The sequence below is a fragment of the Phyllostomus discolor genome, chromosome 12 (genome assembly GCF_004126475.2).
Source record: "Phyllostomus discolor isolate MPI-MPIP mPhyDis1 chromosome 12, mPhyDis1.pri.v3, whole genome shotgun sequence".
Lineage (NCBI taxonomy): Eukaryota > Metazoa > Chordata > Mammalia > Chiroptera > Phyllostomidae > Phyllostomus > Phyllostomus discolor.
Genome location: NC_040914.2, coordinates 1,372,708 through 1,394,112, shown reverse-complemented (window position 1 = coordinate 1,394,112; position 21,405 = coordinate 1,372,708). Strand labels below are relative to the sequence as shown.

Genomic DNA, 21,405 nt, shown 5'->3' with positions numbered 1-21,405 from the left:
GGGTGGAGCCAGGAGAAGCCTCTCTAACCCCACCCCCGCTAACCCCACCCCCGCACCAAACAGTTGAGGCGTCTGTTACTCAGCTCGGAATTGCATTTGGTTCAAGTTCCAGGCGGAGGGAACATATTTTTTGGTTTGTGTCTGCGGAGATACCAGCGTGGGGCAAGTACGTTTTCTCCGGGTCTCTCGGATCTCCTGCTACCCGGGTTGGTACTGCAGAGAGAGTGAGGGCGCAGCTTAAAGGGTTGGAACTTCTTGTTCTACTTACTTAGACCTAGCGATTGAGCATCTGAGCCTTATTCCCCGTATCTGTAACGTGAGACTAAGAGATTTAAAGTTTTGGGAGCATTAAATGAGCTCATATTAGAGCACAAGTGAGCTAAGTTCCATCGGAGCTAATAACCATTGCACAGAAACAGATAAGAGCTGTTATTTTCAGTTTTCTAGCAGCAAGATTCATATATAAAATATTTTTGTATTTAGTTAATTTAAATTTTATCATGGAATAAATTTTTAAAATATTTTATTTACTAATTTCTAGAGAGAGGGGAAGGGAGGGAGAAAGAGAGGGAGAGAAACATAGATATGTCATCGAGTGGTTTCTCCCACACCCCCAATGGGGGACGTGGCTCACAACCTAGGCACGTGCCCTGACTGGGAATGGAATCAGTGACCTTTTGGGTTGCAGGCCGGCGCTCAACCCACTGAGCTACACCAGCCACGGCTTATCCTGGAAAAATTCAAACAAAGGAAGCAGAGAGCAAGGTATAATGAATTTCCATCTTGGACCCAACGCCTGCTTCAACAATTATCACCAATATAGTGCTTTTCATGTATCTCCCCACTCAACTTTTTTTTGTATTGGTGTATTTTAAAGCAAACCCAATGTCATTTTCATTACATATGTATTTATAACAGGGACTTAAAAAGGAAAATCCTAACCACCCACAATTTATGGATTGAATCAGGGATTAGGAAAAAATCATTAAAAACTTAAAAAATTGATTAGTGGGACAATGGGTACATTTCAAATAAGGTTTTGGATTAGACAATATATCAGTATCAGTTTCCTGATTTTGATGATTCTACAATGGTTATTAAACTGTTTTTAGGAACTACATGTTGAAGTATTGGGGAGTAAAAGAGTATCATATCTGTAACTTACGTAGAATGATTAAGAAACAAGTTGTATGTCTGTATTTTATCTGCTTCTAATTCTGTCTGATTCCGATGTGCAGGCAGGGTTGAACATAGTTTTAGTAACCAGTGGTGATCCTGGCATAGTCTAAACAGTTTCAACAATCTCTTTTAAAAAGGGCTTTTATAACCATTAAATTTCCTTGACACTTTCAAACTATGCTTGTAAATTGAGTGTTAGATTTTTTCCACTTATGAACTACATAGGGTGTTACCAGAAGAATCTTTCCTCAATACTTAATGTAAAGTTTTATGAATCTAAAATGACAAACATATAAATATGGCAAATCTTATAATCCATTATTTGTTCCAAATAGTGTACATAAATAGTAAGATTTCAACTGAAAAGTGAGTCTTAGTCATTAACTGGATTCTACATTTTAAATTGGAATTATATGTGTAAAATTGACCTGTTATTTGATAAGGCCAGTTCATCTTATAGCTTACAAATACTTAAAATACTAAATACTTAGATTTCCTAACAAAAAATATTAACATCATGGTTTTGACTGTCTTAAATATTTCTTTACCTAATTTTTTAAATTCTGAAATATATAATTTTTTGAGATTTTATAAGCATTTTATTGCAATTTGTATTTTGTTGATTCTTCACATGTGAAACAAAATATATTCTGCATAATTTACTGTAATATCTTTTTTGAATCCATGACCCACAATACATACTCATAATGCCACTTTATATAAAAAACAGTTTAAAGATTTTCATTGACAAATGATTCCTTATAAATTTTCTCTAACATTTTGAGTGCTCTGTTAGGTAAAACTACGTATATGGCTGGGATGTGGCTGGCTTCTCACTGCATTCATGTCAAAGATGCATATGTCGACATCTATATCCCTGTCCATATCATATTTGTATCCATATCTCTGTATGCATGTACACACACACACACACACTTTGTTTTTATTTACCCTGATATTCTCCAAACTGTGTTACATTTGGCTGTTTTTTCAAGGCTTTAAAACATACAACAAATATATTTGAATTTTTTGCCAATGATATTTTACTGCTTTTTTCCCCATTTAAAAATATTTATTTATTTATTATTTTTAATACTTTTGATTTTTATTGTTGTTCAAGTACAGTTTTCTACCTCCCCCCGCAGCCTTCCCCACCTCCCTCCCCTGTTTCCACCCCCCCTTGTTACTGTCCATGTGACCTTTATAGTTGTTCCTGTAAACCCTTCACCCTTTTCCCTCATTATCCCCTCCCCTCTCCCTTCTGGTTACTGTCACCTTGTTCCCAGTTTCTAGTCGTTGGTTATATTTTGCTTGCTTGCTTGTTTTGTTGTTTAGGTTCCTGTTAAAGGTGAGATCATATGGTATTTCTCTTTCACTGCCTGGTTTATTTCACTCAGCATAATGCTTTCCAGTTCCATCCATGCTGTCACAAAGGGTAGGAGCTCCTTTCTTTAGAGGAGCTCCTTTCTTTAGAGCTGCTTAGAATCCCATTGTGGAAATGTACCATAGTTTTTTGATCCATTCATCTACCGATGAGCACTTATGTTGCTTCCAGCACTTGCCTATTGTAAATTGTGCTGCTGTGAACACTGGGGTGCAAAGGTTCTTTTGGATTGGTGTTTCAGGGTTCTTAGGATATAATCCTAGCACTGGAACTGCTGGGTCAAAATGTGGTTCCATTTTTAGTTTTCTAAGGAAACTCCATTCTGTTTTCCATAGTGGCTGTACCAGTCTGCCATCCCACCAACAGTGCACTAGGGTTCCCTTTTCTCCACAAACTCTCCAACACTTGTTTGTTGCTTTGTTTATGCTGGCCATTCTGACGGGTGTGAAGTGATATCACTGTGGTTTTAATTTGCATCTCTCTGATGGCCAGTGATGCTGAGCATCTTTTCATATGTGTCTGGGCCCTCTGTATGTCCTCCTTGGAGAAAGTCGGTTCAAGTACTTTGCCCACTTTTCAGTTGGGTTGCTTGTCTTCTCAGAGTAGAGTTGTGTGAGTTCTTTATATATTTTGGAGATCAAACCCTTGTCTGAGGTATCATTGGCAAATATGTTTTCCCATATAGTTGGTTCTCTTTTCATTTTAATGCTGTTTTCTTTAGCCATGCAGAAGCTTTTTATTTTGATGAGATCCCACTTGTTTATTCTTTCCTTTATGTCCCTTGCTCTAGGGAACATATCAGTGAAAATATTGTTCCTTGGAATATCTGAGATTTTGCTGCCTGTGTTCTCCTGAAGGACTCTTGTGGTGTCATGTCTTATATTTAAGTCTTTTATCCACCTTGAATTTATTTTTGTGTGTGGTGTAAGTTGGTGGTCAAGCTTCATTTTTTTTTTTTGCAGGTAGCTGTCTAGGCTCTCCCAGCACCATTTGTTGAAGAGGCTATTTTTGCTCCATTTAATGCTGCTGCCCCTCTTTGTCAAATACTAATTGACCATAGAGACTTGGGTTTATTTCTGGGCTCTCTATTCTGTTCTGTTGCTCTATATGTCTGTTCTTATGCTGGTACCAGGTGGTTTTGATTACAGTGGCCTTGTAATATAGTGTGTTATCTGGTATTGTGATCCCTCCTACTTTACTCTTCTTTCTCAAAATTGCTGCAGCTATTCGTGGTTGTTTATGGTTCCATATAAATTTTTGAAGTGTTTGTTCTATATCTGTAAAATATGCCATTGGTACTTTAATAAGTATTCCATTGAATCTATAAACTGCTTTGGGTAGTATGGACATTTTGATGATGTTAATTCTTCTAATCTATGAACACAGTATATGTTTTCATTTGTTTTTGTCTTCCTTCATTTTTTTCTTCAGTGTCATGTAGTTTTCTGAGTACAGGTCTTTACCTCCTTGGTTAGGTTTATTCGTAGGTATTTTATTTTTCTTGTTGCTGTATCAGATGGGATGTTTTTTCTGATCCCTGTTTCTGATATTTCATTTTTGATGTACAAAAATGCCTTTGATTTCTGAATATTGACTTTGTATCCCACTGTTTTGCTGAATTCATTTTTTAGGTCGAGCAGTTTTTTGGTGGAATGTATAGGATTTTCTGTGTACACATGTTATCTGCAAACAATGACAGTTTTGTTTCCTCTTTTCCAATTTGGATGCCTTTTATTTACTCTTCTTGTCTTATTGTTGTGGCTAGGATTTCCAATACTATGTTCAATAGAAGTGGTGAAAGTGGGCATCCTTGTTTTGTTGCTGACCTTAGTGGGAAAGTTTTTAGTTTTTGCCCATTGAGTATGATGTTGGCTGTAGATCTCTTATGTATGGCCTTTATTAGGTTGAAGAATGCTCCCTGTATTCCCACTTTGCTGAGTGTTTTTATCATAAATGGGTTCTGTACCTTATCAAATGCTTTTTCCACATCTATTGATATGATCATGTGATTTTTGTTTCATGTCTTTGCTTTTGTTTATGTGATGTATTACGTTCATTTATTTGCAAATATTGTACCATCCTTGCATCCCTAGGATGAATCCCACTTGGTCATGGTGTATGATCTTTTTAATGTATTGCTGGGTACAATTTGCCAATATTTTGTTGAGGTCTTTAGTGTCTGTGTTCATCAGCGATATTGGCCTGAAGTTTTCTTTCTTTGTTGTGTCTTTATCTGGTTTTGGGATTAGGATGGTGTTGGCCTCATAAAAAGAGTTTGGGAGTCTCCCATCTTTTTGGATTTTTTGGAATAGTCTGTGAAGTATAGGGGTTAGCTCTTCCTTAAATACTTTGTAGAATTCTCCTGTGAAACCATCTGGCCCAGGGCTTTTGTGTGTTGGGAGTTTTTTTGATTATTGCTTCAATTTCGTCAGCTATTATAGGTCTGTTCAGGCTTTCTGCTTCTTCATTGAGTTTTGGAAGATTATATTTTTCTAGAAATTTGTCATTTCACCTAGGTTTTCAAATGTCTTGACATATAGTTCTTGGTAGTAACTTCTTACAATCCTTTTTATTTCTGTTGTATCAGTTGTCATCTCTCCTCTTTCATTTCTGATTGTGTTTATTTGGGTCCTCTCTTTTTTTCTTGATGAGTCTGCTTACAGGCTTGTCAATTTTGTTTATCTTTTCAAAAGACCAGCTCCTGGATTTATTGATCCTTAGAATTGTGCTTTTAGTCTGTATGTCATTTAATTCTTTTCTGATCTTGGTTATTTCCTTCCTTCTACTTGGTCTGGGCTGTCTTTGTTGTTGTTCTTTGAGTTCTTGTAGGTGTAGGTGTAGAAACATTTCAAATGTTTCTATCTTTTTTAGTTAGGCTTGTATTGCTATGGACTTCCCTCTCAGGGCTGCCTTTGCTGTGTCCCATAACTTTTGGGTTGTTTTGAATTCATTTTTGTTTGTTTCCAGAAACTTTTTGATTTTTTCCCTAATTTCATTCTTGACCCGTTCATTGTTTAATAGCATGCTATTTAATCTCCATGATTTTGAGTGTTTTGTTTGTTTGTTTGTTTGTTTTATCCCTGAGGTTGGTTTCTGGTTTCAATCCCTCATGGTCAGTGAAAATGCTTGATATGATTTCAATCTCCTTGATTTTGTTTAGGCTTGTTTTGTGTCCTGTCATGTGGTCTATTTTTAAAAATGTTCCATGTGCATTTGAAAAAAATGTATATTTTGCTTCTTTGGGATGAAAGGCTCTATATATATATATCAGTTAAGTCCATTTGATCTAGGAAATTGTTCAGTGCCGAAATGTCTTTGTTGATATTTTGTTTGGAAGTTCTATCTATTTAAAAAAATTATTTTATTTTTAGAGAGGGAAAGGAGGGAGAAAGAGAGAAACATCAATGTGCAGTTGCTGGGGGTCGTGGCCTGCAACCTAGGCATGTGCCCTGGCTGGGAATCAAACCTGCGACACTTTGGATCACAGCCCGCGCTGAGCTACGCTAGGCAGGGCAATCTATCTATTTTTGACACTGGGGTGTTAAAATCCCCTACTATAGTTGTGTTGCTGTCAATATGTTTTAAAGTCCTCCAAGATTTTCTTTATGTATTTGGGTGCTCCTATGTGGGATGCATATATATATTTACAATGTTTATGTGTTCTTGATGGATTCTTCCCTCGAATATTATGAAGTGACCTTCTGGGTCTCTTTTTATGGTTCTTTTTTGAAGTCTATTTTTTCTGGTATGAGTAGTGCTACTCCAGTTTTTTTTTTTGTTCCAGTCCATTTGCTTGGAATATTTGTTTTTATCCCTTCACTTTCAGTCTGTGTAGGTCTTTTATTCAGAGGTGGGTCTCTTATAGACAGCACATGTGTGGGTCATGCTTTCTTATCCATTCAGCTATTCTGTGTCTTTTGATTGGAGCATTTAATCCATTTATGTTTAAGGTTATTATTGATAGGTATTTATTCATTGCCATTTTTTTGTACCTGTGTTCTTCTCTCTCTCGTTCTTTTCCTTCCTTTTCTTAAAGCAGTCCCTTTAGCATCTCTTGTAGAGCCGGTTTGGTGGAGGTGTAATCTTTTAGACTTCTTTTGTCCGCCAAGCTCCTTATTTGGCCTTCCATTTTTAATTGAGAGCCTTGCTGGATAAAGTAGTCTTGGTTGCAGGCCCCTGGTTTTCATTCTTTGGGATATTTCTTGCCATTTCCTTCTGGCTTGGAGCATTTCCACTGAGAAGTAAGCTGCTAGCCTTATTGGGGCTCCCTCGTATGTTACTTCCTGTTTCTCCACTGCTGCCTTTAAGATTCTCTCTTTGTCTTGGAATTTTGCCATTTTAATTATGATGTGTCTTGAAGTGGGCCTCTTTGGGTTCCTCTGAATTGGGACTATGTGTGTTTCTTGGGGTTGTATGACTTTTTCTCTCATCAAATTAGGGAAGTTTTCCATCATTACTTTTTGAAATACGTTTTCAACCCCTGCTCTTCTTCTTCTCTTTGTGATATCCCTATTATACAGATATTATTATGTTTCATGTTGTCTTGCAGCTCCCTTACCACCTCTTTGTTCTTTCTGAGTCTCTTTTCCTTTTCTTGTTCCTTCTGGGTGTTTTTTTTTGTACCTTGTCCTCTAACTCACTGATTTGATCCTCTGCTTCTTCCAGCCTGCTTGTAGTTCCTTCTAGTGTGTTTTTTATTTCATAAATTGTATTTTTCATTTTTTCCTGGTTTTTGTTTATAGTTTCTATTTCTTTTTCATACTGTTGTAGTTCTCACTCAGTTCGTTGTAGTTGTCTGTGAGTTCTTTGAGCATTTTTATAAGCATTATTTTGAATTCTATATCTGATAGTTTGGTTACCTCCATTTTGTTTAGCTCTTTTAGTGAGGAGTCTTTCATTCCTTTTGATTGCATGTTCTTTTTTTTTGTCTCCCCATTTTAGGTGACTCTTTTTTTTGTTTCTGTACTTCCTGATGTTTTGCTCTGCTATCTGTCTTTGTAGGGTGAACTTCTAAGGTAGGAATTCAGTGGTGTGATCTCTTTGATCTCCTTGTCTGGATCCTCTGCGTTTGGCCTTTCTAATGTTCCTGTGGGCTCTCCTCTTGTACTTGGGTGTGTACCTTTTTGTGGTTTCTTTGTTGGTGATCTCTTTCCTCCAGCAGGTATACTGATATTCACAGCTCCCACCTATCCTTGTTTGTGATCAGTGGCAGGGCATAGGCAAAATAGATTAAGACAGCAGGAGAGTATTTTATGGGATTTAAGTACCAGAAAATAGAGAGGAGATAGGAGATTCTTTGGATAAGTATAGCGTTAACTGTGATATTTCACCCAACTAGCCACTTTTTATAAAAGGTGAAAGAGAGAGAAGACTCTTGTTGGAGGGGAGAAGGATTGTGAGCTGAATCCAGAAAACAGAGAGCTTTTGCAAGGTTAGATGATGAAATATAGTAAGAGTAAAGGATAGAAAGTAGGTGTAGTGTGAGAGAGAGAGTAGAGTTAACCACAACAATAATAATGCTCAGGATTAAAGTGAAGTGGGCTAAGATCAGGGATGGTTGCTGTGTAGTATGTAGAACTGTATGGAACAACAATGATTATAGTAGTACCAGAAGAACTATAATATGATAAGAAATATATGATTTGGATAACTAGAACAGAAAGTACCTGATGAAGAGTAGTGGGTTGTTGGTACACGAGTGAAGTAAAAGAAGAAAAATTAAAATACAAAACAGAGAGAATAAGGAAAAGCAGTCAAATGATGCAATTAAACAGAGAAATGAAACAAGGAAAATTAAACATAGAGAGATAAAAAATACTAATAAAATAAGGGTGGTAAAAATAATGAAAAACAAATAATAATGCAGGTAAACAATAAAATGCCAGCTCTATGGGATAGCAAAGTGAGTTTTGTCTCAGTTTCTCAATTTTGGGGGTTAGCCTTGTGCTCCCCCTTTGAATCTGTCTCTGGACCCTTTGTTACTTTATGTCTTATTGTCTCAGTTGGGCAGAAAAAAAGGAAAAAAAAAGGGAGGGGAGAGCGGGAGTTGGGCCACGGGGGGATAAACCTCCTCCTGATTTTAAACCGCTTCAGCAATTTCTGCTGGTCTTTCTAGATGCCACAGGAAGAGGGGGTCTTGGCTTCACTTTTCTCCCTTTCTATGGTTTTGAGAGGATGGGGACCAGGTCTGAGCTGCAATATTCACAGTTGCCCAGGTCCTCCATGAGCTGCCAGGCTCAAATTAGTCACTCAGTCTCTGGGCCCACAGTGCAAGTCAATCTCAGGCACACTGTTCCACTCAGCCACTCAATCTCAGGGTGCGCTGTTCCACTCAGCCAGTTCGCCTTTGGGTGTGCACAGTTCAAATCACCCTCATGGCGAGGCAGCTGCTAATGAGAGTTCCTTACAAAGCAGCTGCTGAGCAAGTGTACAGCTTTTCACACAGCCCAGTTTCCAACCAGCGTGGAGACTATCTGAGTCAGGGTCCAATACAGCTCAACTCCTCCCTCTTCCAGATGTCTCCCAGCACCTTCATTTCTCTCGTCCCAGCGTCTGCAGTCCCAGTGGATGTGTATTGCCTCTGTGTGTCTCCTACTTCATCTCTATTCCCCTTAGCAACTTCCAGCAACCAGGTCCCTCCTAGTGCCGGGCTGTCCTCCCTACTCTGGTGGGACAGGGAGCTGGTGATCTAACTCTCCTCCCTGTATCCTGCAGGAGGCCACAGTGGCCTAGGACCGTGGGCAGATTCCAGGGACCTTACTGTCCCAGTGCAATCCCCTCACTGTCTGTTTTTCCATGTCTTCTACAATTTTTGGCCTCCAGACTTCATATAAGGTAGGACTCTGTTGACTGTTCACTCTGTTCTTCAGAAGATCAGCTAGGTGTTCTTGCTGGGCACAGGGAGAACTGGGCTCCGCTCCCACCTACCTTGCCACCATCTTCTCCCATTATGAAATATATAATCTTTATTATGTTTTTTCCTTTACTATTTAGTCCCCTTATACCCTCTACCCCCAGCAATCACCACCCTGTTGTCCATGTCCATGAGTCCGTTGTCCTTACATAATTTTTAAAAAGATTTTATTTATTTATTTTTAGAGAGAGGGAGAGGGAAGGAGAAAGAGAGGGACATGTCAATGTGTAATTGCCTCTTGTGTGCCCCCTACTGGGGTCCTGGCCTGCAACCAGGCATGGGCCCTGACTAGGAATCAAACTGGCGACCCTTTGGTTCACAGCATGACACTCAATCCACTGAGCCACATTAGCCAGGGCTCCTCACTTAATTTTTATTAATCATTTCAAAACTTTTTGTAGGTTAGATTATTGGGAAGGAGTCGGGGGATGCTGTAGGAAGTTGCCTGAGGTAATGGTAAACAGTCTAGGACTGGATTGGCTGAGAAGATGAATGCCTCCAGACCATGTGGGTCTGGACAGAAGATTTAAAATAAAAGGAGGGCAGAGACTGGTTCTCTAGAGCTCTTCCTCTAGGATGCTTGGGTGATTGTGCTGCAACTGTCTGCATTTCCCAAAGGACTGGATTTTGGATGGGAGAAGAAACTCTAGGTACAGTCTAGGATCATGCTGGCCTGGCTGTGGGTGGCAGGGTTATTCTTTAGGTGTTCTGGAGGGGTTGAGCTCTGAGGCAGAAGCCTGCTATTTTTCCAAAATTGAGTAGCTTTTGTATCTTATCTTTTAGTTTATAAATGAATCCTATAGAAATAGGGTAATTAAAAACTAATGAGGGAAGGATAAGGGAACTCAACAGTTAAAGATTTTAGTCTTAATTGACAGGCTTAACTGATTAAAGCTGTAAATAAAGAGTTAGAGTTTAGCCTTCCTCGATAGGCTTAAATGACTAATGCATGTGGAAAGCTGTTATTCCAAAATTGTGTAGCTTTAACTTAAAGTTTTTTTTTTCTTAAAAGTTTTTATTTATTTCTGGAGAGTGGAAGGGAAGAAGAAAAAGAAGGAGAGAAACAATGGTTGCCTCTTGTGTGCCCCCAACTGGGGATCTGGCCCACAACCCAGGCATGTGCCCTGACTGGGAATCAAACCGGTGACTTTTCAGTTCGCAGGCTGGCACTCAATCCAATGAGCCACACCAGCCAGGGCTGAAATTGTGTAGCTTTTAAATAAAGACTTCTTTTCTTTATTACCAGAGCTTTGCTTCCAGAATTTTGTCAGGAGGGTGGCGATGGGTAGTAGGGCCCCACTTGCTATTTGGTAAGGAGATGATGGTTATCCGCAACGTGAGATGCTCAATGTCATACTATCAATCACCAGGGAAATACAAATTAAAACCACAATGAGATAATACTACCTGCCTAATGCATGGCCAAAATTAAAAAGACTGACCATACCAAATGCTGGTGAAGATGTGGAACAATTGTAACTCTCATACATTGTTGATGAAAATACAAAATGGTACATTCACTGTAGTGGTCTGTGTCCAGTCTAGAGATAGAAACCACCTACTAGGTTAAACAGGGAAGTTTAATATAAAGAATTATTAACTGTGACAAAAGAATAGCTATAAGATATAAAGAAACTATATATTCTGCCTCAGGTTTGAGGAAAGGTGCTAAAGGAAGAAGAAATTGGGAAAGGGTTTAAACCTTGTTGGGGATGTGGTTTGGCCACCATATAATAGGGAATTTTGCTAGTTTAGCCAGGCTGGGGTTGGTCTGGAGCTGCTGGACAAATAATAGGCAAGCCTCCAGAGTGCACGCCAGGGAGGAGACAATCAACTGCCGGTGGAGTGGGCATGCAGAGGAAGTCAGGTTTGGCAGAGTAGAGGCTTTCAGGGCCTGTGGGTCATGGGGGCTGAGAGACTGCATTGTGTATGATATCTGGACCACAGGTGACTGGGTGTAGGCCACACAGGGCTTGCTGAAGGAATCCAGCAGTTGACTATATGCAGGTTGGGAAGGAGTATCTGAGGGACTTGAGGGAGGTGGCTCTGTTTAGGTTGAATGAGGGCTTGTTGAGGGAGTCTGAGTAAGTGGCTGTGGAAAGATTATTGCCAGGCTGAGGTTGGGGCAGGTTCTGTGGGAAGTCCTCACACGCACACCACTGACACCTCACCCCTGCCTGTGAGGGATATTTCAGGAAGCCTTTTCCTCCTGCAGTGTCACTCCAGGGCCCCCTGCTGAGAAAGCTTAATACTGTGCCATCTTTGAAGGAGAAGGGCTCACAGGGGCATCAAACTCATTTTCATCGGGGGCCTCATCAGCCTCGCAGTTGCCTTCAAAGGGCCAAATGTAATTTTAGGACTATAAATGTAACTACCCTTAACAGTTAAGTGGGAGCTTGGTGCTCCCGCTGGGTAGAAACAAGGTGGAGGGCCGGGCCTTGTGTTTGACACCTGTATCTTCAAAGAATTCCACTGTTTATCACAGGATGTATATTGAATCATGCATTTAGAGCTGAGAGGCAATAGATAACTGACAGTCTACATCGATGGCTATTTAGCTTCTATATGGACCCATGAACACACATTTGAAATCCCTTACAATAACAAAACAATTCTACATTTTACCTATTCTTACAAGAGAAGTTTTACTTTCCCTGACTGGTATGGCTTAGTTGGTTGGGCGATGTCCCTCAAAGCAAGAGGTCAAAGGTTTGATTCTAGTCAGGGCACATGCCTGGATTGTGGGTTTGGTCCCTGGTTGAGGCACGTATGAGAGGCAACTGATTGATGTTTCTCTCACATGTCAATGTTTCTTTCCCTCTTTTTCTCCCTCCCTTCCCCTTTCTCTAAAAATAAAATCTAAAAAAAAGTAAAGTTTTACTCTTCCCATGATTGAGAAAACCCATAGTCCCAAAAGTTTGTATACATCACAAGCTAGATTAATTATTCCTTAGATTCAATTGCAGTCTCACTGAATATTCTGTTACCTAAAGACTAAGTTGTAAAGTTAATCTCCAATAACTCATGTGTAAAAGTAAAAAAAAAAAATGTGAAGGACAAAGAAGAGAGTAGTTAGTATACATAAATAAACTCTTAACATCTAAGAAATGTAGAGGAAATACACAAAATCTTCCTTCCTGTAATTGGCCGGGACGTAGGTGGAGGGGTTGGGCCTGGAGCGGTCTGGCTCACGTGCCAAGGTCTGCCTCAGGCTGACCTGTAGTATGTGGGCTGACTTCGTACAGGAAAGATTATACAACACAAGTCTAGCTGATTTTAAGAATGTATTTATTAAACCTGGGAACAGTGAGAGTTTAGGAGAAAGAAAATAAAACGTTCACATCTGGGACAAGGCATGGTATGCTCCAGAGAGAACCCTACTCTGGTATCCTTTACTTGAGGGCTTTTTCTGTTGTTTGTGGGTGGGAATCTTCCGGGAGTCTCAGGAGGATTTTAGTAGAATATTCATCAGTTTTCCAGCTATGTTCTTTAATACTACGTTGATGTACCAAAATGAATGCATAGGTGGATCAGAGTCATTTTTCTGGTCAGCTTTGCCTCTACTTTGGATTTGTTTGACTCTAATTGTGTTTTTATTTTTGTTATTTATTCTCCTGACTTTATCTGTCCTTGGGTTTGGCTGGCACTAATGGCACTCACTGGGTCTCTGTTAACTATCTCCCTGACCAGGACAATTTAAGCTATTTACTCGCTAGTTGGGGAGGACAGGTGTAAATTATTTGCTCTCAAATGTCCTTGTTTAGTAAAGATAAAATCTTATGATTTACTTGATTGGCCCTATTTGTCTAACCATTTGCTTCAGTTTTCCTTTTCCCACTTGTCAAAAATTTTCTTAACATCTAACTGTCCTGCCTCAAGGAGGTCAGTGCTGATGTCACTGGCTTCCTTTTCTAATTATCTTTTCATAATTCCCTTGCCCTCAGTCACAACTTGACTGAGTTGTGGCTGAGTTGACCCAATCCTTCATTCCCAAAGGGTTCCTGTCTTCAGGCATCTCAAGAACCAGAGTCTATTGATTTGTTCAAGCAAAGATATTACATCTGGGACAGCAACTTCAATTTGCATAAACATCTGACTAAGTTTATGGTAGCCTTCAGTCATTCTCCAAGATTTTCTTTCTTTCTTTCTTTCTTTTTTTTTTTGCTGGGTACAGTGAGCTTTATTGATGATGCATGACAAGGTTGGGCTCCTGAAGCCCCTCCCCTTTCCCCTTTTCAGGGGGTCTAGGATGGAAACTGGAGGTCAGGAGATTCTCAGTGTGTTGGGGAATCGATTTGAGGCAAGGACTCCCCAGCAGCTGAAGGTCTTTCTGTCACTGGGGCTGGTGGTCCAGGGGGCTCTTACTCCTTGGAGGCCATGTGGACCATAAGGTCCACCACCATGTTGTTATAGCCAAATTAATTGTCATACCAGGAAATGAGCTTGACAAAGTGGTCATTGGGGGCAATGCCAATCCTATCATTGAAGGTGGAGGAGTGGATGTCACTGTTAAAGTCACAGAAGACAGCCTATTCCTCAGTTTAGCCTAAGATGCCCTGGAGGAGGCCCTCTGATGCCTCCTTCACTACCTTCTTAATGTCATTGTATTTGGCAGCTGTCTCCAGGCAGCAGGTCAAATCCACAACCGACACATTAGAGGTGGGGACACGGAAGGCCATGCCAGTGAACTTCCCATTCTGCTCAGGGATGACCTTGCCCACAGCCTTGGCAGTGCCAGTAGCAGCAGGGATGATGTTCTGGGCAACCCCTCAGCCATCATGCCACAATTTGCCAGAGGGGCCATCCACAGTCTTCTGGATGGCATTGATGGCATGGACTGTGGTCATGAGTCCCTCCACAATGCCAAAGTTGTCATGGATGACTTTGGCCAGGGGGGCCAAGTACTTGGTGGGGCAGGAGGCATTGCTGACAATCTTCATGGAATTGTCATATTTGTCATGGTTCTCACCCATCACAAACATGGGGGCATCCGCAGAAGGGGCAGAGATGATGACCCTCATGGCTCCACCCTTCAAATGAGTCCCAGTTTTCTCCATGGTAGTGAAGACACCAGTGGACTCTACAACATATTCAACACCAGCATCACCGCATTTGATGTTTGGGATCTCACTCCTAGAAGAAGGAGATGAACTTTCCATTGATGACAAGCTTCCTGTTTTCAGCCTTGACTGTGCCTTTGAACTTGCCATGAGTAGAATCATACTGGAACATGTAGACATGTAGTTGAGGTCAATGAAAGGATCATTGATGGCGACAACATCCATTTTTCCATAGTAAAAAGCAGCCCTGGTGACCAGGTGCCCGATATGGCCAAGTCTGTTAACTCCAGTCTTCACCATGGTGTCTCAGGGTTGAGGCTGGTACTGTGCAGGAAGATGTGGCTCTCTGTTGAACAGGAGGAGCAGAGAGACCAAGCTATTTTTTATACATTTTAAAGGGCAGATATCAGCATACTTTACCCAACAGTTTATTAACTAGACTATATATCATTAATTTGACTTCCTGGATATTTGAAAGTATGAAAATGAGTGTTATCCTATATGGCTGGGAGGAAAATAAATTAGAACCAAGCTTTCTAACAGCCTATTGACTAATTTGTCAAATAGCTATATAAAGATAATAAACACTGCATCCAGATTCTTGTAGAGCAACAATTATCTGTAGCTGCAGAAGAGCTGCTCTTTTAAATAGCATGTGACAGATGTCAAAACTGGCCCCTGGACTTCTTTGTGATTTTATTTGCAACTCATTCTAATTTTGCCACACCTTGAATCTGAGTATGGCCATATGACTTGCTTTTAAAAAAATTTTTGTTATTTTTAGGTATTTCCAGTGAAGGTATAGGCATAGGTGAACATGCCTCACCTCCATGCCCAATCACAGCAAAAACCCCAACTATGCTACAAATTAAATTCACCCAGAAATGTCAGAATATCAAGCTGTGTGGAAGTCTGACAACTGAGGATTTAAAGAAGCCACATTCACCTCGACAGGTAGGAGAGGCAGAGAAGAGAGGCATGGAGAGGTGTGCAGACACAGCATGGTGTGGATGTGGAAAAAGATGATCCCACATCTACATGTGGTGGATAAATGAGAGGGATACCTCAGGAGTGAGGGGTCCCAGACCACCCAGCCCAGGATCCCAGCACCAGGAAGATAAGTCCCCATAACTTCTTGCTGTAAAAACCAGGGGGAGTTGGGCTGGTGGAAGAAACTACAGGGTTCTCAAGAGGCTTCTCTTAAAGGTCCCACAATGGACTTAGGACTCATGCAGACTCACCACCTGTAGGATGCAGCACCAGGACAACAGCTGGAAGGGCACCAGTGGTATATGGAGAGAAAGTGAAGTGTGAGTGCCAGGAAACAGCTTCTTCCTGGGCAAAACCCCAGAGACCACGCAGTGGTATTCATGCCTCTGTGAGCCCTGCCGCACACAGAGCAACCAAGCAGGACACGGGTTGCCCTTCCCTGGAGATTACCTAAGGCTCTGCCCCATACAATTTAATAGAGGCACTTTTCTATAATAGGCCACACTACTAAGACAGGGAGTCAAAGCAGCTCTACCTGATACACAGAAACAAACACAGGGAGGCTGCCAAATTGAGGAGACAAAGAAATATGGCCCAAAGGAAAAAAAAACCAAAACTCCAGGAAAAGAAATAAATGAAATGGAGATAAGCAACCTATCGGATGCACAGTTCAAATCACTGGTCATCATAATTCTCCAGGACCTCACTGGTTACCCTCAATGGCATAAAAAAGACCCAGGAAGAAATGAAGGTTGCATTAACTGAAATAAAGAAAAATCTACAGGGAACCAAGAGTGGAGGGGATGATGTCAAGAATTCAATCAATGATTTGGAACACAAGGAAGGTAAAAGCATTCAATCAAAACAGCAGGAAGAAAAAAGAATAAAACAAAAACAAAACCCCCGAGGATGCCCTTGGCTGGTATGGCTCAGTGGATTGAGGGCCAGCCTGCAAACCAAAGGGTGGCAGGTTCGATTCACAGATCAGGGCACATGCCTGGGTTGCAGGTCAGGTCCCCAGTAGGGCGTGTGTGAGAGGCAACCATGCATTGATGTTTCCTTCTCTCTTTCTTCCTCTCTTACCGTCTGTCTAAAAATAAGTAAAATCTTAAAAACAAAAACAAACCGAGGATAGGCTTAGGAACCTCTAGGGCATATTTAAACATATCAACACCCGAATCATAGGGGTGTCGGAAGGGGAAGAGAAAGAGCAAGAAGTTGAAGACTTACTTGAAAAAATAATGAAGGAACACTTCCTTGATTTGCTGAAGGAAAGGCATACAAGTCCAGGAAGCGAAGAGAGTTCCCAAACAATGTGGACCCAACGAGGATCACATGGACACATCATAATTAAAATGCAAAGGGTTAAAGATAAAGAGAGAATCTTAAAAGCAACAAGATAAAAGCAGATAGTTACCTACAAAGGAGTTCCCATAAGACAGTCAGTGATTTCTCAAAAGAAACTTTGCAAGCTAGAAGGGACTAGCAAGAAGTATTCAAAGTGGGGAAAAGAAAAGACCTACAACCAAGATTAATGTATCCAGCAAAACTATCATTTAGAATGGAAGGGCAGATAAAGTGCTTCTCAGACAAGGTAAAACTAAAGGAGTTCATCATTACTAAGTCATTACTTGAGATGAGAAAGGGAATTATATAGAAAGAAGAAGATCAAAACTATACACATTAAAACTATACACATTAATTTTTTTGTCCTTCAGCAAATTTGGTTCCCTGGTGGGTTTGGGATGAAGAGAGCAATTCAGGTTTACCTCCTTCAGTTCTCTGTGCTGAGTAAGGAGGAGGATACCCCAGGGATGGAGGGGCTGTGGGAACCCTGACCATGCTCCAGCAGACATCCTGATCCCTCTCTTCTGAAGGATCTGCATTCAGGCAAATTCCCTTTTCTCTGGACCATTTTCCCATTTTCCTGATTTTTGACAAAACAACTCTAATTGCAGTATAGTATAATAGTTTAAAGACCTGTTCAGTGGCCAGCATTCTCCTGAAGTTCAGATTATACATATGCCAAAAGTATTACACTAAAAACCAATTTTCTTAGGTTCATAAGCATAGGTTGACCAATCAGCCAGAATTCATCTCAAAGGGCTTCTTCCTGGAATAGAGGCTTCCCCCTCATTCTACCAGAGAGAGAGAGAGTTCTGTAATATCACACAAACCAGAAGGAATTTGCCCAAAAGTGTTGTTTCCCTGAATGGATGCTCCCCTCCCCATTTTATCAGACAGTGCTCTGAAATGTCACACAAACCAGAAGGCACCTTAATTCCTGCCGACTTTTCTAAGTCATAACCTGGGACTGCAGTTCTATCAGACAAAGCTCTGTTACATCACACAAACCTGAAGGCACTAAAAAAAAAAATCAGACAGAGCTCTGTAATATAATTGTACCGGACAGAGGTCTATAATATCTAAATCATCACACAAGCCAGAAGGCACCTTAATTAACCTGGGACTGCAATTCCAAACCAGAAAGCACAGTGATTCAATTGCAAGTGAAGGTGACAGGGAGTGCTGAGAATAAGAGAAGGAGAGTCTGTAAGTGAAATCACTTGGCAGCTGCTAGAGAGTCTTCAAATCTGCACTGTGGGGGCCCCCCATCCAGGGAGCCAGTGGGACTCCCTGCCAAGTACCTAGACTTATCAGAGTCCTGAATATGTCCCACCAGAGTTGCCACAATATGAAACCAGAAAAGTTGGTGTTTGTGTAACAGGGTGCAGCCTGGGGGCCCCCCAAGTAGGGATTTGTAATGGGGTGCAGAACTCAGGGTGTCCAGGAAATATTAAAAATATAGGATGTTCTCACCCCCACAAGTCTGAACTGGGGGATAGAACACATGGAGCAGGGCCATTGAGAGTCATTCTGCATAGCAACAGTTTTGTAAATAACCTCAGGAATGGTCATTTAACATATCAATAACTTTTAACTGGTTTCACAGATATGTTAAATAGCTGTGGCCATGCTTTGAGTCAGGGAGATGGGAGTGACTTCCACACCCTGTGTGGAACTCAGGGAGGCAACTCTCCCTGGTTACATCGCCTGCATGAGAGCTTGGAAATGATTCACTCCACCTGCAGGGCCATTCCTGCCCGGACTTACTATGGCAGCCAGGAAAGCTGGAAAAGATACAGGAATGCCAGCAAGTGTAGCATATCATAGGTGGAGTCAGAAATGGGGATACAGAGGAAGATTGGCCCTGGGATTTAAACCCAGGTGCAGCAGCCATGCAAGGGGGGACTGTGAGGCTTTGAAGTAAGGGGGGATTCACACAGCTTTGTTGAGAAGAGGAGGAACCACGCGGCTTTGGGGGTTCCCTTTTGCCACACAGGTTAGGAAGCCAGAAAGCAAGATGTAGCAGTGATGCAGAGCTCTGTCTTAGCAGTTTGGAAGAATGCAGGAGAGACACTGTGGGAAGGGAAGGGGTGAAAGGACTCTTGCTGGTGGGCCAGGAGAAGGTGCTATGTGAGTTTGGATTAGGAACTGGAGATCCCGGCAATACAGCTGATAGTGCTGGGAACCAAGGGAGGCCTGCCAGCCGAGCACGGATTACTGGGAAGAACAGGGGGCCACCTGATCCATGGACTTCTACTTCTTTTCCTTAGATATGGTACCACAGATTGGGCAAAGGGGAAGAAGGTACTGTGTGTATTTGTGGGTGTTTTGAAGGACTTTGGGATTTTAATGAAGACATTAAGTCGTTACTCTTAAGCCTGTATAACTTTTGAATAAATAATTCATTTCCTTTTCACCAATCTCTGACACTGACAGCTATAATTCCCTGGTGGTGGGTAAGGCAAACCTAGTACAGGGGGACCCCTGGAGAAGGGTGGGTCCACTTGGTAATAGTGTATCATTCCCCGCCCCCCAAATCCATTCTGTAGTATTTATGCTGCTGGTCACTACCAGAACCAATAAGCAGGGACAAGGACTGAATCTTTATGGTCACTATATTTAGATGCTGATGATCTGAGAAGATGATGGGTTATGTGCTCTCCAGAATTGTCTTAACATCTCAAGTATAGGGAACCAATTCACATGGCAGTGACAAATGTAGCTCAGCCCTGAGTCAGAAGACTGGCAGGTGCAAGGTGGCACACAGGAGCCAGGCCCACAGATCAGCTTTCCCATGGGGAGTCAGGCCTGTATTGTATCTAGGCTGCTTTGAGGCTTGCTTTTGCTAAAAGTCCTTCACCCTGAATTGAAGCAGCAAATGTTTAATGCATATCTTTAAAGTAACTTCCTGAAGTCTGTGCTAAACCTCCCAAGGATGGAGTGCAACCAGTTCAACCACTTTTCCCCTTGCATTTGCAACATCCTTTTCTTTGAAGTAATCAGCAACATCCTTTCCTTTGTTATCTGTAAGAGGTAATCACCTAAAGCAAACCTGTGCATAATAAATGAGGACCATCCTCGATGTAATGTGCCCAGAAAAGCAATAAAAGCCTGTCCAGGCAAGGGTCAGGGCATTCTTTCACTCAGAGAGTGGCCATGCCGTCCCTTTTCCTCCACAGGACTTCTTCAGTCCATGTGAATTTGTTTGTCTCGTCCACAACACCGTGGACACCTCTGGTCAGAGTCTGCATCACTCAAGTCCACCTTTTCATAAGGAGAAGAAAGGATACATAAGGGGTTTGGACAAAAGGTTAATCAGATAAGAGTTGCAGACTGCTGTCCAGTGGCAATTTTTCTAATACTTCTTTACCTGTTGATCAACAATTGTTTATCTGCATCATGGACCTTTCCTCCCTGGAACACAATGGCTTATATACCATTTCCATTGCTTGCAGACCGCCTGTGGCACCATGGTTGGATTGCTGGTCAACCTCCTGGGGTCATATGGTCATACATTCCAGTTTCTGGAATAACTGCTTTCCACATGCATTAATCACTTAAGCCTATCAACTGTGATTGAAGCTAAAATCTTGAAGCTAAGCTTAAAAGATATTTTATTTATTTTTAGACAGAGGGGACAGGAGGGAGAAAGAGAGGGAAGCATCAATGTGTGGTTGCTTCTCACACATCCCCTACTGGGGGTCTGGCCCTTAGCCTAGGCATGTGCCCTGATTTTTTGGTTCATAGGCTAGTGCTCAATCCACGGAGCCATACCAACCAGGGCAAATCTTTGAGCTCCCTGATCAATGTAGTAGATCCCCTTAGAGGAGAAACAAGGGGGCCAGAGAATAGCGTCATACAACTCCATACAAACCCTTGCACAACCACTCCATTGGCCTTTAGGACAATGAAATTCTGGCTCTCATCAAATTTTAAGAACAAAGCCTCAGGGCATGCTTTTCCCCTCCAGAGCATGCCTGAGTCTTTTCCTTTTCTTCCCAAGGCATATTGCTTTTGCCTTTTCCTCTCCTAATCTCTAAGGACCTGTCTGTTGCCTCTGTAACTTGTTTCCTGAGCCTATGCAGTCCAGTTGGCTCACTTCTACTACCTCTGTAACTTTGCTAATAAACTTTTTCTTATAATTTGAGAAAAAAAAGAAAGAACAAAGCATCAGGCCTGTTAACCATAGAGATAGTGTTTTGGTCAAACTAGAGATAATATCTAAGCCTCAGTTGTATTTCAGCTCCAGGCCCTGAAAAATAGCAAGGCTAGGCAGGGTGACACCATGGCTGACATCAGGACCAGCTGCAGTGGCTAATGACCCTCTACCCTGGTGCCATACAATCAGTAGAGACCATGACCCTGAAAGAACACCCCTGGAAAGCTGACGAATATTCTACTGATATCCTCCCCTGAGACCTCCAGACAAAAACCCTCAAGACAGAGGACCCAGTGTGCTCTCTGGCTCAACTTTTCTACTTCTGTGACTTAATAAATAAACTTCCTCTTAAAGTTTAAGTTACTTGACTCTG

The 21,405-nt window shown here is 41.4% G+C and overlaps 1 pseudogene; it reads right to left on the bottom strand.

Annotated features, from left to right (window-relative positions):
* Window positions 1-13,702: 13,702 nt before the first annotated feature.
* LOC114511438 lies at window positions 13,703-14,914 on the bottom strand (annotated as a pseudogene).
* Between the last annotated feature and the right edge of the window lie 6,491 nt (window positions 14,915-21,405).